The sequence below is a fragment of the Dama dama genome, chromosome 30 (genome assembly GCF_033118175.1).
Source record: "Dama dama isolate Ldn47 chromosome 30, ASM3311817v1, whole genome shotgun sequence".
Lineage (NCBI taxonomy): Eukaryota > Metazoa > Chordata > Mammalia > Artiodactyla > Cervidae > Dama > Dama dama.
Genome location: NC_083710.1, coordinates 70,232,501 through 70,245,041, shown reverse-complemented (window position 1 = coordinate 70,245,041; position 12,541 = coordinate 70,232,501). Strand labels below are relative to the sequence as shown.

Sequence of the window (12,541 nt, the reverse complement as noted above, 5' to 3'; positions counted from 1 at the left end):
GTATATATAATCTTTAAGGTACTAAAGAACACTAAAGGTAGAAACATCAAAGGGAAATATTCACATATTTAACTATATGAAAACTACATTTCCGAATGCCAAAAAAATCACAAACTAAACGGAAAAGCAAATCACAAACAAGGAAAAATTTCCAATATGCATTATAGGCAAAGCTCTTAGAAAGTATAAAGGGAATGATGAAGAACTAAATAGAAAAGGTCAGGTATAGGTAAATCACTCAGCAAAAAAGAAAAAAAGGTCACTACACATATGGAGATAAAAAGCATTTCCTTTTCAAATGAAAAATAAACTGATCTTCACTTCAGACTATATTCTTCCTTTCCTGACTCCTCCCCTGCCACTCATAACTCAGAGGCATTTATGTTTACACCCTGAAGCTTCACCTCATTAAAAAAAATCAAACTCTAAGCAACTATATTAAAACTAAAATACGAATACATAAAGAGGAGAGTAGCACCGACACTTAAAGGTCTCATAAAATCAGATGTAAAGGAACGTAACACCGCGTTATTACTGCCTGAGCCCGGCTCTGCACAGGTTCTACTCGCAATAAAAGGAAGTCTTTTCAATCTGCTGCAGTGACTTTACCTTCATTAGAATGCATACTCATTATTTTCTGATTACTCCTTTACATAAAACATACCATTTTTGTACCTTGGTTTCCACACCCCTTGTACAGTATTCATATTTTATCTCTAAAGACTGTAATCAATCACTTCAAACACAATAACCCATTTAAGAATGGATTTTATAGGCAAAAAGGCACACCTTTGGTGATGTGATTGCAATCATCAGATGCTCCGACTCTCCTCAAGCATGCATTATACGGTGTGGACATAAATGATGCAGCAAGGCTAGGAGAGGCGATTACAGGAGGGATGAGTCAACTCAGCCCAATGGGTACTTCCCGGTTTCAGGGTGTATCCATAGGAACCCTTTGAAATGTTTTGTTTTATTAATTTGGCTCCTTTCTATTTTTCACTGGTGCCAACACTTTCAAGATAATGCGGTTTAGACATGTCACAGCTGTTGAAACTCATAGCGTGCGCTTGAGCTGACAGTGGTGTATCATCAAGAACTAGAAACACCAAAACAACATTATGATAAAGAGTAGAAGCATGAGAAATGAGGAGACAAAAGGCAGGAAATATTGCCTTACCGACTTAAAGCCGAGCCCTGGGGGAAAACATCTGGTTCGGAGCAAAGAGATTCTTTCAGCACAAGGAAGGGGTCCTACTGGGCAGAGTGAGAGAGACAGGATCTCGGAAGCTGAAGGGCAGGCAGGGAAATGTTGCTCTCTGGAAAGGAATTTATATTTTAAAAGGTGAGATACCTATGACCTTGAAATCTACATAGCAGCCGTAATTCGTGACTTTAGATACTGTTCGTAAAACCTAACTCTGCTACATCTAGAATGCCTTCTATCCTGAATTCTCAAATTAAGCGTGTGAACCACTCTCTATGCATTTGGGAACAACCAAAGATAGAATTTACAGGGGTTTAAGAAGATTGTTAGTCTGAAACTAACTACTAAACTTTAACAAACTATGGAATGTCATTGATTTCTACAGAACCTGATGTCTTCACAAAAGGAACAAAAGAATAATACAATTTACTAAATTGATAAGGAACTTTGGTCACAGAAATTGGTGCATCTGAGAAGAAACCACTTTGCACTTCAACACCTCTCTGCCTCCCCCCCCTCCACCATCAAATCTTTTACAAATGCTTTGACTTCTGGGTAAGTCTTAAAAGCTAATCTGAAAGATCTTTAAGGCTCACAGGCTAGGCAAGAGATTTAAAAGTTTATTTTGTGTGGGTGTATGTTGGAATGTAGTCGTGTGTGAAGTAGATAGAATCTTGAATATATTCCAATCACACCTACTTTCTGTTCTAACCACATATGTACCATTATTTAAAACACACACTTTCATCTCATGGACATTTAAATATTATCTCTGTGAGTGAATAGGTTAGGAAGAACCTTTGGTTCACTGAAAGTTTTGCGCACAACCTTCAAGCCTATAAATAAAGAGCACTGCACTGTACAGGCACAAGCACCAGACATAATCTTTACACCAGTCCCGTGAGTTGGTAACGTCAGAACCATCTCTCACAGCTGAACACTCCTCGCTTTTTTCAATATGACCCCTTCGCCATGCTAAAGGAATCACTGTTCATTCCAAACAAGATTACATACGAGAAAATGATTGAAAAATGGCAGAGCCAAGATTTGAAATCAGACTGTCTTGTCAAAAAGTCTCTGCTCTTCCTAGTAGATAATAATACCTTCTAAATATGACAGACTTTGGCACCTTTTACAACTAACCAGCTCTATAAAGTATCTAGTGGCAAAACCCCTGAAGTATAAGTGATGCATAAAGCAAAAATAAAAATAAATCAACTGATTTTAAATGCACTTTTCAGAACAAACACATATGAGTCTTGTCTTTCAAAGACATCCTCAAAGAATAAGAGAATCTGAATACTTTCAGTCTTCAAACTGCTCAAGTTTATACCCTGTTGATTATCCCAGTTTTAAAAATCTCATTGGTTTGGGATGGTAAAACTTTAAAAAATGTACTGAATGATGGTTCTTCTTCAGGAAATCTGTTAATACTACTCACTATTTAATAGAACAAAAGAGAAAATCATATCATATTCTTAAATGCTGAAAGGCACTAGACAAAATTCAACATCCACTTCGTAAAATTTATTTTAGTCTCTAAATTATGACCCAATAAAATTGACCTTTTCAGTGTGCAGCTCTTTGAATTTTAACACATGTACAGATTGATGTAGCCACAACCACAACTGGGATACAGAAAGGTTCCATCACATCCAACTAACTCCTTCGTGTTATCCCTTCACAGTCATACCCTTCTCCCACCTGTAACTCCTGGCAACCACTGATCTTTTCTCCATGACTACAAGCAGATTCTTTACCAACTGAGCCACTAGGGAAGCCCTGTTTGAAAATGCCGTCTAAATGGGATCATATAGTATATAACCTTTTAAGACTGGAATGCTTTTGTGACTCATCCAAGTTGTGTGACTCAATAGTTTGTTTCTTTTTGTTACCAACAGTATTACTTTGCATGGATATATCCTACTTTGTAAATTCAGGGCATATGGGTTGTTTCCAGTTTTTTATGATTGTGAACAGAGCTACTATCAACATTTGGGTACAGATCTTTTGTTTGTTTGTGGCTGTGCTGTATAGCATGTGGGATCTTAGTGCCCTCACCAGGGATAGAACCTGTGGTCCCTGCAGTGGAAGGGTGGAGTTTTAACCACTGGACTGCCAGGGAAGTCTGTGTACAGATTTTTATGCGAGTATAAGTTTTCCCTTATCTAGGGTTAATACTCAGAGGTAGGATTGTTGTGTGATATGGTAATTTATTTAACATTATAAGTAATTGCAAAACTTTTTCTAGAGCGGCTGTGCCATTTTGCATTTCCACCGGCAATATAGGAGAGTTACAGACACTCCACATCCCTGGTAGGACTTGCTATTTTCATTATTTTTATTTTAGCATTCTAATAGGCATCTAGTGGTATTTCTCACCACAATTTTAATTTGCATATGTGATGTGCACGCTCATGCTTAGCTGTGTCCGACTCTTTGTGACCCCATGGGCTGCAGCTTGCCAGGCTTCCCTGTCCATGGAGAATGGAATCTTCCTGATCCAGGGATCAAACCCACGTCTCCTGCATTGGCAGGCAGATTCTTTTATCACTGTGCCCTTTATATTTCCCAAATGGCTAAATGGGCTTCCCAGGTGATGCTAGGGGTAAAGAACCCGCCTGCCAATGCAGGAGACCTAGAAGACCATGAGTTAGATCCCTGGGTCAGGAAGATCCCCTGGAGGAGGGCATGGCAGCCCACTCCAGTATTCTTGCCTGGAGAATCCCTTGGAGAGAGGAGCCTGGTGGGCTACAGTTCATAGGGTCGAAAAGAGGGATTATTTTTCACTTCTTTTTTATTTTCTTCAGTTGGAAGCTGAAGTTATTAATTTGAGACTTTCTTCTTTTTTGCACAAGCTTTTGATACTATAAACTTTCTTCTAAGAAACACACTTGCTTCTTCCCACAAATTTTCATATGCTGTATTTTCATTTTCTGTCAATTCAAAATATATTTGGTAAGCCATGGTTCATTTAAAAAGTGTTTAGTTTTCAAGTGTTTGTAGATTTTCCAGTTATCTATCTGTTCCTGATTATGATCAGAGAGTATATTTTGTATAAATTCAATTCTTTTAGATTTGTTATGGTTTATGAACCAGGATATAGTCTATCATAATGAATGGTCCATGTGTACCTGAAAAGAATGTATATTTTTCTACTGTTGGGTTGAGTGATCTATAAATATCAACTAGATCTGCTTGATTGGTGGTGGTGTTCATTTCTATATTCTAGCTGATTTTTTTTTTTTAACTAGTTCTGTTGATCACTGAGAGAAGAGTGTTGTTGTCTCCAAATTGAGCTTGCCTATTTCTCCTTTCAGTTCTGTCAGTTTTTGAAATATGTATTTTGAAGATCTATTGTTTGATGTATACATTTAAGACTGCAATGTTGTCTTAGGGAATTGACCCTTTTATCTTTTCATCCCTTCTTTATCCCTGGTAATTTTCATTACTCTGAAGTCTACTTTGATCTTAATATAGTAATTCAATGGACATGAATGAATTTGAGCAAACTTGGGGAGATAGTGGAGGACAGGGGAGCCAGACAAGCTGCATACAGTCTGAAGTGAAGTGAAGTGAAGTCGCTCAGTCATGTCTTGACTCTCTGCGACCCCATGGACTGTAGCCTACCAGGCTCCTCCGTCCATGGGATTTTCCAGGCAAGAAGACTGGAGTGGGTTGCCATTTCCTTCTCCAGGAGATCTTCCTGACCCAGGGATTGAACCCAGATCTCCCACATTGTAGGCAGATGCTTTACCGTCTGAGCCACCAGGGAAGTCCAATATGGTCTATCGGGTCGCAAAGAGCGACTTAGCGACTGAACAACAACAACAATAGTAATTCCAGTTTTCAATTGATTGCTGCTTGCATGTGTGTAACTTTCCTGTATTGGGCATGGCAACCCACTCCAGTATTCTTGCCTAGAAAATTCCATGCTCAGGGGAGCTTGACATGCTATAGTCCATGGAATCACAAAGAATCAGACACAACTTAGTGACTACACAACAACAGTAGTAACAATTTTCAGTTGATTGTTGTTTGCATGTGTATATCTTTCCCATTATTGGGCATGGCAACCTACTCCAGTATTCTTGCCTGAAAAAGTCCATGGAGAGAGGAGCCTGGTGGGTGACATCCATGGGGTTGCAAAGAGTTGGACATGACTGAAGTGACTGAGCATGCACACACACACCTATATCATACTTGAAGTGTGTTTCTTATAGATAACACATAGTTGGAACATTTTTAAAAAGCCTATTCTGTCTCTTTTAATTGGTATATTCTAAACATTTACATTTAACGTAATTATTGATGTGTTTGGATTTAGGTCTATCATTTTGTTGTTTTCTGCTTTTCTCTTTTTCCTCTGTCTTTAATTTCTTTGTTTCCTCTTTCCTTTTTTTTTTGTTTTGAACTTTTTAAAATTATTTTGCTTCAATTTTCCTATTGCATTTTGACAAAATATATAACTTGTTTTTTTTCTTAGTTGTTATTCTAGGCATTACAGTATACATATTTCACAGTCTCTTGGAACCACCTAATGTGGAATGTAGGAATAGTAACACCATGTTACCAAAACTAATTACTCTTGTTCTGGAGATACTAGTAATAAGGAGTGAAAATAAGGGGTAAAAAAGGGAAAGAGAATTTAAATGATCATTCTTTGCAGATATCATGATTGTTTATCTAGAAAGTACCAGAGAGTCAACTAAAAAGTTATTACAACTGTTAGAAGATTTCAGTTGGGTGATTGAAAGCAAAATTAAAATATAGAAACCAACAGTCTTCACATATAAAACAACAGTCACATGCAACATAAAGTGAAAGAAAACATTAAAATATCTAGAGATTATCAAGAAACGTTCAAGTTTTATATAAAAAAGGCTTTAAAAAGTGATGACAAATAACGTTCACATTAGAAAAAAACAGAAAGGTATTTCATACCAGTTTCTTGGATCACTATGGAAGCAACCACAATTCAGACAGTTGATGACATGTTTGGCTAAGGAGCCAAAAGGACGAGCTACCATCTGTGAAATCAACATCCAACATGTTAAGTAAGTCAAATCATCCTAAATTAATATGGAAATTTAATTCACTCCACTAAAAACAGAAAGCAGATTTGTTTTTCTTTTGAAAAAGAAAATCAGAAAAAAATTGATTCTAAAGATCATATGAAAAAAATGGCACGAATAATAAAAAATCAGGAAAAATGAGTGTACTAGCAAGAAATTATCCCAACCAGACAGTAAGGCATATTTTAAAGCTACAATAATTAGAACAGTGTGGTATTAGACCATGAATCAAGTTTATTGAAAGGCCTAAAGTTTCAAAATAGACTAGCTACAAATCAATAAATAAAAGGTGGATTACACAATAAATGATGTTGCAATAAGTGGGCAACCTTCTGAAAAAAATTAAGTTGTATCCCTAGTTCATATTTTACAGCAAAATTAATTTCAAGTGGATCAAAACTTTAAACATAAAAAAATAAGACTGCTAGAGGAAAATATGGGGGTTTAAACATAATCTCCAAGAAGTAAGGCTTTTCTACCTGTGACACAGGTAGAACACAGTGGCCATTAAACAAATGCTTTTAATTCTACCTGCATTTAAAAAAATCTATAAGCTTATCTGAGCTTCAGTGTGCAAAGTTTTTGTTGGGATTTCACTACATGGGCATGATAGATTGGCTCATTGACCACAAGGCTGAACTTAATCCTCACTGCCTCCTCCCTCCCTGGAGATCAGGCTGAAATTTTCATGACTCAAAGCCCCAACCTTCTAATCACATGTTTGGCCTTTCTGGTGTGGTCAACCCTCACACTGAGTCATCTCATTAGCACAAAATATCAGTTTCCACCATGAATAACAAAAACACTTCTATCGCTCTGGAAATTTCAATGATTTAGATCCTGGAAAGTGAGACAGGGAGGGCAGGGAGGGTCTGGGAATAGGGGAAGAGGGCCAGGCAAATTTTTTATTCCAGAAGTTTAGGGGGCTACCTGTAATAGCAAAAGGCTTGAAACCAACAATGTCCAGTAACAGAGGACTATTTTTAAAAATTCATTTAATTTAATTTAAAAATCACTAATTGAATCACTAATTTAAAAAGATTCATTCATATAATGAAATTCTAAGCAATCAGTGAAAAGATGGGGTGATGCAGTCAGTAGGGATACAAAACAAACTGCTGAATGTGCATAACAACCTGTATGGGATGCTCCAGTTTACGTTTCACATGTGTTTACATATACATGGGGCCACCTGTAGAAAAATACACAAGAAACTGGGAGTAGAGGTTGAATCCAGGGGAGGGAAATAAGTGGCCGTAGGGACTTAATTTCTCAATTTTTTACTCTTTTCAAGCTTCTAATTTTTGTACAATCAAGGTACATGTATTACCAATTTAATAAGAATAAAACATTAACAATGTACTTGAACATTTCTATGAGAATACTGAACATTATTTAATCTTTGAATATTAAGTGTTATTACCATGATATATGTGTGTGTGTGTGTGTGTGTGTGTGTATATATATATATATATATATATGTACATATAGGCCAGGCTGCACAACTTGTGGCATCTTAGCTCCTTGACCAGGAATCAAGTGAAAGCCCTTGGCAGTGAGAGCACAGAGACCTAACCACTGGACCACCAAGGAATTCCTGTCATGAGCTATATTGAATAATAAAGCTCTAAGTGTCTATCATGGCATGCAGGGCTGTTTTCACCCATACTAAATGACCCCAGGCTGCTGGAATTTGAGTGTTAGGGTCATTTATAGTTTTTCTGTCTTCTCCCAGATGCTTCAGACTACTGTCAACATTCCTTCCTCTAGCTAACGTAAACATCTTTTAAATCGATTCGTTTAGTTGTGGTGGGCTAAGATGCCAGCCACATGGTCTCTCTAAAATAGAGAGAAACTGACTCTCTGATAACTTGAAAAATCCTTCTACAATTGATGAATTTTAGAGATTAGGTTTATTAATAACCACTTGACTACTCAAGATTTTTACACATTCTCAGTTCCATATTTTAATAACTTAATAAAGAACAGCACATTGGCTTCCCTGGTAGCAGAGTTAGTAAAGAATCTCCCTGCAATGCAAAAGACCCTGGTTCAATTCCTGGGTCGGGAAGATTCGCTGGAGAAGGGATAGGCCCACTCCAGTATTCTGGCCTGGAGAAGCCCATAGACTGTACAGTCCATGGGGTCACAGAGTTGGACATAACTGAGGGACTTTCACTGTCACTTTCAAAGAATAGCACAGCATTGTTGATGTCACTATATAGGAGATATTGCTAAATATATGTCTAAAACTTTTTCAGAATTTCTTTTATCCATGCATTCAAAAGTATTTTTGAGCATCTAAGGTGCACCAATCAGAGAATGTTCTAGGTCCTAGGGATACAGCAATAAACAATACAATGGGCCAAACTCCCTCAGAATTTACAATCTAATTGAGGAGAGAGGCAATGGCAAAGAGAAAGCAGTACTATAAAAAGAAAATAATCTAATAGAGTGATTAGGATGGGGAACAGCATTAAATACGATGGTGTATCTGTAGGGTCTGATCAGAAAAGAAATACCACTAGGACATCCCCAACATACACACACATTCCATTTTTAATATACAAAATTAGGTATTTATTATAGGGATTTTCTTATAGGAGGCTGTTCCAATCCCAAAGAAAGGCAATGCCAAAGAATGCTCAAACTACCACACAATTGTACACATCTCACACACTAGTAAAGTAATGCTCAAAATTCTCCAAGCCAGGCTTCAATAGTACGCGAACCGTGAACTTCCAGATGTTCAAGTTGGTTTTAGAATAGGCAGAGGAACCAGAGATCAAATTGCCAATATCCGCTGGATCACTGAAAAAGCAAGAGAGTTCCAGAAAAACATCTATTTCTGTTTTACTGACTATACCAAAGCTATTTCTGTTTTACTGACTGTGTGGATCACAATAAACCGTGGAAAATTCTGAAAAAGATGGGAATACCAGACCACCTGAACTGCCTCTTGAGAAACCTGTATGCAGGTCAGGAAGCAACAGTTAGAACTGGACACAGAACAACAGACTGGTTCCAAATAGGAAAAGGAGTACGTCAAGGCTGTGTATTGTCACCCTGCTTATTTAACTTATATGCAGAGTACATCATGAGAAATACTGGGCTGGATGAAGCACAAGCTGGAATCCAGATAGCCGGGAGAAATATCAATAACCTCAGATATGCAGATGACACCACTCTTATGGCAGAAAGCAATGAAGAACTAAAGAGCCTCTTGATGAAAGTGAAAGAAGAGAGTGAAAAAGTTGGCTTAAAACTCAACATTCAGAAAATGAAGATCATGGCACCTGGTCCCATCACTTCATGGCAAATAGATGGGGAAACAGTGGAAACAGTGAGAGACTTTATTTTGGGGGGCTTCACAATCACTGCAGATGGTGACTGCAGCCATGAATTTAAAAGATACTTATTCCTTGGAAGAAGTTATGACCAACCTAGACAGCATATTAAAAAGCAGAGGCATTACTTTGCAAACAAATGTCTGTCTAGTCAAGGCTGTGGTTTTTCCAGTAGTCATGTATGGATGTCAGAGTTGGACTATAAAGAAAGCTGAGTGCAGAATTGATGCTTTTGAACTGTGGTGTTGGAGAAGACTCTTGAGAGTCCCTTGGACTTCAAGGAGATCCACTCAGTCCATCCCAAAAGAAATCAGTCCTGAATATTCATTGGAAGGACTGATGCTGAAGGTGAAACTCCAATACTTTGGCCACCTGATGCGAAGAACTGACTCATTGGAAAAGACCCTGATGCTGGGAAAGATTGAAGGTGGGAGGAGAAGGGGACGACAGAAGATGAGATGGTTGGATGGCATCACTGACTCAATGGACATGAGTTTGAGCAAACTCTGGGAGATAGTAAAGGACAGGGAAGCCTGGTATGCTGCAGTACACAGGGTCGCAAGAAGTCAGACACAATTGAGCAACTGAACTGAACTGACGTGAAGTGAGAAGCGAAAATGGATGTGAAGTGGGGAAAGCAAGGGTGCACTGGGACCTGCCAGGATGAGGCGACCCACAAGAACTGAGTGGAACTTATGAGGGTGCACTGGAACCCAGGCCCGCCTCATTGCCTTCAAGTCTCCAACCTCGATGACGGGGTTGTCCTGTAGAACCCAGCACCCTTTGTCACAGAGCAATACACACATCTGGCCCAGGAGTCAAAGAAACTGACGGAGGTGACTCAGCTGGAGTTGGTGTTCTGTGGGCCTAGCTTTTGGTCTTCAAACCAAGAAGGTGAACTGGCAACTAAGCAATAAACCGGGTGAGCAGCAACAGTGCATGCCTCGCTTGGAGCTTTCAATTATCAAAAGAATCTGGATCTGGTTGCTTTCCCTTAGTCCTCTAAGTCTCATGCCAAACATCTCTTTGATCCACACTATTCTGGAATTATGCAGATGTAATTCGGAGGAACCTATGAGCAGCTTAGCTATATTGGCCCCATATAAATTCACCACAGATGGTCAGAGGTCTCTGAAAGATATTTTAGCTGAGAACTTGAAGGATGAGAATTCAACCATGAACCACATCAAGATTTGGGAGAGAATATTCCAGGCAGAAGAAATAGCTAATGCAAAGGCTCTGAGGCAGTGACATAAATGAGGTATTTTGGAAGGATAAGGCTGGGGCATGGTGAGAAGAATGGTATGAAATTAGATATAAAGGGCCCTGTTCACGTGGGGCCTTGTAGAACACAGTCATGAGCATGAGTCACTTTTTCCCAAGTGCAATGGGAAGCAAATGGAGAGCTTTAATAAGACAGTCGCTTTGAGCTCATTTACATTTCTAAATTTTAAAATAATTTCAAATATACAAAAGGCATAAAGTTAGCATGAAGAATTCCATCATCCAGCTGATTTCCCTTTGCTGTGTGGAGACCAGGTTGTAGTGGGCAGGACCACTCCTTCCACAACTCCAGGCTTCCTACTATTCTCATCTAACTGTCACCCCTAGGGTACTTTTCAGGTGGCTATGATGGTAAAGAACCCGCCTGCCAACGCAGGAGCCGTAAGAGATGCAGGTTCAATTCCTGGGATGAGAAGATCCCCTGGAGGGCACGGCAACCCACTCCAGTATTCTCGCCTGGAGAATCCCATGGACAGAGGAGCCTGGCGGACTACGGTCCATAAGGTCGCACAGAGCCAAACATGACTGAAGGGACTTAGCACCCACTCGTATCACTCCTAGAGCACAATGCCCTTGGAGTTGTGCAGAGAAGGTGCCCAAGTGTGGAAGCAGCACTATTAGAAAACCACTGCATGAGTTCACGCACTAGTTTTCAGATCTCATGGGAAAACCAATGTCATTATTTTAGTCTCAATTTATAAATACACGTTGAAACAAAAATTGGTGCTACCCCTTCAGATCTAGTCTCAAACTGATAGGCTATATCATATCACTTCTCAAAAACAAAGAACCTCAAAGATTTGATACCACTGAAGCTATTTAAAATGAATGTTTCACAAATAATTCCGGATTTCCAAAGAATTTTCAGAGAACATGCACAGCCTCCTGAGGGAAACATGTTGAAGGGGCCAATGTTCATGCTGATATATAGATTCTAGTTTCCTTATGTTAGAATTGGCCTTAGACTCGTATATCTCCCATTTTCATCAGACATGGCTTACTTTACTTGAGATCATGAAAATTTTTTTTCCTAAAGCAAGTTCTTCTGCCTGGATTATATCTCCCTGCTAGCAACACTATCTGGCTGAAAGCCAAGGTTCAAATATTGAAGTGAGCTGAGGTACACAGAGATATTCAAGCTCATTTCTAACTTTCAGTACAATTTCAGGTTTACTGTTAAAAACCAACAGCGAAAGTTAACTATGGCTAGCCATTCTTTCTCACTAAAATTTAACACAATATCTAATAGGTGCTCATTAAATCATGAGGGTAAAGTAGAAAAGTGAAAGAGAAGTCAGGTGACTATGGGGAATCATTTATTCTCTGTTTCATACTCAGTTACAGGGGAGCGTGATTATCACATTAGTGCTTAGGGTGATATGTATTGATTATACATATCAATAAAAACACCTTCATATACCTTCCTTCCCGGGTGGTGCTAGAAGGCAAAGAATCTGCCTGCCAATGCAGGAGACTGGAGACACAGGTTCGATCCCTAAGTCAGGAAGAGCCCCGGGAGAAGGAAATGGCAACCCACTCCACTATTCTTGCCTGGAGAATCCCCATGGAGAATCCCCATGGACAGAGGAGGCTGGTGGGCTACAGTCCATGGGGTCACAAAGAGTCAG

The 12,541-nt window shown here is 39.0% G+C and overlaps 1 protein-coding gene across 1 annotated transcript in view; it reads right to left on the bottom strand.

Annotated features, from left to right (window-relative positions):
* Positions 1–826: 826 nt before the first annotated feature.
* GPR180 (G protein-coupled receptor 180) overlaps positions 827–12,541 on the bottom strand; it is a 38,258-nt gene continuing 26,543 nt past the window's right edge. The window contains exons 10-11 of the transcript XR_009691228.1: positions 6,152–6,237; positions 827–1,319 (exon numbers count right to left, since the gene is read on the bottom strand). The gene's annotated coding sequence lies outside the window, so the exon portion shown is untranslated. The remainder of the gene's footprint in view (positions 1,320–6,151; positions 6,238–12,541) is intronic.